Here is a 4,613-nt window from a genome sequence, read left to right as displayed (position 1 = left end):
ATTATCGTTTGGTTTGGGTTTAAAAGTTCAAAGTGGACTAAACCTTTCATATCCCACGAAACAGATAACAACACCTTACGCAGTTGAAGACCTTTAGCCTGGGGTGCCGGTGTTTCTCCTTTCCCTACTCAGTCTTTCTCTATTTTTATAGAGAACTCATTTCTCGTCACCAGTCACTATTCGGTCCAAAAAAGGTTCATTCGTGAGACGTGACAGCGAAGAAGAGCACACATTCGCTCTCTGCGCACGATTAGCCTCAATTTGCTGACCGATGGCATGCAGGTGTTGATGAATGGTTGAATGACAAAATCCAAGCTTCTCTGCTAGTTCCTCAACAGTTACGACGGGATTTTGTTCCACCAGGGTTTGCAGGACGTCCTCGTCGAGTTCTACAGATCTTCCAGGATGAGGCTCGTCTTCTAGGCTGTTGTTTCCGGCTCGGAATTTCTGGAACCACATTGTCCGATCCCCATATACTGCATTTAATATTCCTCGCACTTTCTGTTGCATTGTTGCCTTTATTGAACTCATAAAACAAAATATGCCGAATATGCTCCTTTGTCACTTCCATTATAGCTTTGAAAAAATAACTGTTAAAATCGAACTGCACTCTTCAAAACTTACACTAAGAATAAGCACAAGATAAAATTATTACTGCTTTTATAGCAAGTTGATACAAGTAGTTTATACCGCCCCCCCCCACCCGACTTCTAGTTCATGCAATGGAAAAAACCGCATTATTTATGGGATGACCCAATATAAATTATATTCTAAAGCTACATAGCAAATATGAAGATATATCTTTGGTAAGCGGAGTGTCCAACTCACATAGGTTCTTCGTCTCGTCTGATTTAGTGGATAGCTTAACTGATTTTGTTTTATCACTACTTGTTTCTGCCAAATGTTATAATAAAATATAAAATACTTTCAGTATAACTGGATAAGTGTGAAAAATGAATATATATATAAAATAAAAACAAACAAAATAGGGCTTTATGGAATTAAGGATTAAGATGAATATGAGTATAAAAAGAACGTAAGATTAAAAAAAAATTACTGGATACGAGTAGTGTTGCGGCGAGTTTCGCTCTGGAATCACTATTGAAGCCTTTCAACAATAAATGGTGATATACTTGCATAACACACATACATTCATACACACATATTTGTATTAATACACTTTTGCAGCATGCAAAGTTTAGATTTAAGTTTACTTTTGGTTCAGAAGTTTGAAGACAGAAGAGGGAAAATTCGCTCAGCTGTATGCAGTGGAAGGAATCTTAAGTCTGGCTGTGATAATGAATTCCAGTGTTTCCAAAAATCTGTCAAAGTCTGGAATTTTACTAAGATCTCGAATCGTATGTTTATGAAGTTAACAGGATTCTGAATTTTTCAAAGGACGTGGCTCTTTTCTGCTGTATATGGATGACATCTTCGATTCTCAGTTTTATATAGTCTCAATCGTTCAATGTTTTTCCTCTTGACATTGTAGTCAGTCGTATTTTCTTCCTACTGCCTATTGTAATTCTCTTTTCAGTGTGTCTCTAAGCGAACAGTGTAGTTAAAATGCTGCTGTTTGAATTTTCTGTCAGTCATATCTATGGAGTACTTGCGTACTACTTCAAGGTATGATTTGGTGGTTGTGACTTCCACATACAATATCATTTCCTCGGCATCAAATCACTGATTGATTGCATGTAAGTGGTTGGTGTTTCTCCATACAGATGACCTCGATTGAATTACGTGGCTTATGAGTTATAAGGTTATTCATGTTACTGGCGAAACTGTAACTTAATTTAAGACGATGACTATTAAATTGAATAACTTTCTGTATTTATGTCAAGTGTGGGAAATACCTATCAATTTAAATTTTTAGCCTTAAAATTAAGGTTAAAAAGCTTTTAGTATTATTGGACTTAAGAGATAACGAAAACCAGATTATATTTCTGCGCCTCTTCTTAGATTGGGATGGCAGAGTTTGGAGTGGTAGTTATCTTTGAATGTCGCTAGTTTCTAATTTTTTTCCCTTATAATAGGAGGCCGCCTTACCAAAGATGTCCCTATTATTCGACAAATAAAATACCTTTCTGCTCATGTTATTAATAAGGCTCTTGAAATTCCGGGTGGGTGACTGTGTGCAACTTTTTCGTTAGGTTTGCTAAAGTATTTGTGTTACTTCGAAAACAAAAAAGGTTGTTCTGTGGGAAACTAATGGCAGTTATATTAGTTGTAAAAGTTATTTTTAGGCCAAAGATTTTGAAGGTGTTAATTTTGTTTACCTGTGGAAAATCGTGGAACGACTCAGCTGTTCTCCAAAGTGCCCCACTATGGTCGTCCACTTGTACGAAGACCTGCGTGGCCAAGTCAGATTTATCACTAGCCTCTCAGAGCCATTTCAGATCACAAGAGGAGTGAAGCAGGGTTGCATCTTGGTACCGACTCTCTTCATCATCTTCAGCATGATGCTCAAGCATGTCACAGATGTTGAAGCTGAGGGCGGAGTCTACATCAGAAAATGTCTTGATGGCAGCCTGTTTAACCTCCGACGACTACAGGCCCACACGAAGACCCTGGAACATCTGATTCGAGATCTCCTCTTTGCCGACGATGTTTCCCTTGTTGCCAACACAGAGAGAGCCTTGCATCTAATCACCTCCTGCTTCGCAGAAGCTGCTCAGCTCTTTGGGCTAGAAGTCAGCTTAAAAAGATAGAGGTACTCCACCAACTTCCACTTCGGGAAGAGTATCACCATTGGTGATGAAAGATCATTGCCTTCTACAAGACAAGTAACATAAAAAAACGACCCTTTATCAGTTGGCGGCCGTCCTTCTACTCCCTATTTCGAGCAATGAACGACAAGATAAGACTTTGAAGGCAGCTGCTTCCGTGAACCAAAATAAAATTTGAGATTTGCGGAGGGTCAAAGTTAGTAACAAAAACAGGACATAAAACAAACCAAACAAACCGAATAGAAAGACGCATTCCTATCTGTCTCCTCTCCTATCTTTTCTCTTATCAAAGAATCTTCTTCCAGCGTTCACTACCTTGCCTCGTCTGAGCCTAACGGCCCTCCCTGTTTGTATTCGTTTGGTTTGGTTTGTTGTGTGTCCTGTTTTTGTTACCAACTTTGACCCTCCGCAAATCCCAAATTTTACTTTGGTTCCCTCGAAATAGGGAGTAGAAGGACGGCCGATAACTGATGAAGGGTCATTTTTTTAAGCATACCTATATACATACATGTGTATGTATGTGTGTATATATATATATATATATATGCACAGTGGCGGACTGGCCAGGTTGCCAGATTGCCCGATGGCAAGTGGGCCACTGCGCAATTAGAATCCATATTTGGGGGCCCATGGTAGTATCTAAGGGGCCCATCCCCTCAAGTTTGAGAATCTTTCCTTCACTCCTGGAAGAATGCATTAATTATTTCAGCCTGGCTGTGTTTGTAAACAGTTGAAAAGAATACGTCTAACAAAAATAAAAAATTAAATGTAGTTGCGGGTGGACCCCTTGTACTTGCGAGTGGGACCCCTTAGTCTCCTGGCTGGTAATCGATATTTTTAGACCTAGTCCGTCACTGTACACACACATACACACACACACACACACACACACACACACACACACATATGTATATAGATAGATAGATATGTTTGTGTGAGTGAATATATATATATATATATATATATATATATATATATATATGTGTGTATGTATGTATGTATGTATGTATGTAAATATTTGTGTGTCTTTGTCACTTGACAACCGATGCTGGTGTGTTTACGTCACCTTATAGCTTTGTTGAGCTATACGCAAACAAACTAGTGGAAACGAGAATACGTTTATCAAAGGTTTATTACTTTACGTACATCAGGCCTTAAGTCGTCAGTTATTTCTGTTTAGTTCACTCAGATTCGTTCCACACTCACTGTTGGCATTCTTTTGTTTTCCTTCTCCTACCGGAAGTCCCTTTTCTTTTGCTACTGACCAACTTCCTAGCTAGCCCGCAGCGAAGTTTCTGTCTACAGTTCGTCTGTCACGAATCCTGCCCTACATCCGTAACTTAGCGGTTCGGTAAAAGAAACCGATTGAATAAGTACTAAGCTTACAAAGAATAAGTCCAGGGATCGATTTGTTCGACTAAAGGTGGTACTCCAGATTGGCCGCAGTCAAATGAGTGAAACAAGTAAAGGAGTATATATATATGGCTGTGTGGTAAGTAGCTTGCTTACCAACCACATGATTCCGGGTTCAGTCCCACTGCGTGGCACCTTGGGCAAGTGTCTTCTACTATAGCCTCGGGCCGACCAAAGCCTTGTGAGTGGATTTGGTAGACGGAAACTGAAAGAAGCCCGTCGTATATATGTATATATATATATATGTTTGTGTGTCTGTGTTTGTCCCCCCACCATCGCTTGACAACCGATGCTGGTGTGTTTACGTCCCCGTAACTTAGCGGTTCGGCAAAAAAGAAACCGATAGAATAAGTACTAGGCTTACAAAGAATAAGTCCTGGGGTCGATTTGATTCGACTAAAGGCAGTGCTCCAGCATGGCCGCAGTCAAATGAGTGAAACAAGTAAAGGAGTATATATATATGGCTGTGTG

The sequence above is a fragment of the Octopus bimaculoides genome, chromosome 20 (genome assembly GCF_001194135.2).
Source record: "Octopus bimaculoides isolate UCB-OBI-ISO-001 chromosome 20, ASM119413v2, whole genome shotgun sequence".
Classification (NCBI taxonomy): Eukaryota; Metazoa; Mollusca; class Cephalopoda; order Octopoda; family Octopodidae; genus Octopus; species Octopus bimaculoides.
The sequence above is the reverse complement of the archived record's forward strand: the minus strand, read 5'-3'. Positions refer to the sequence as shown.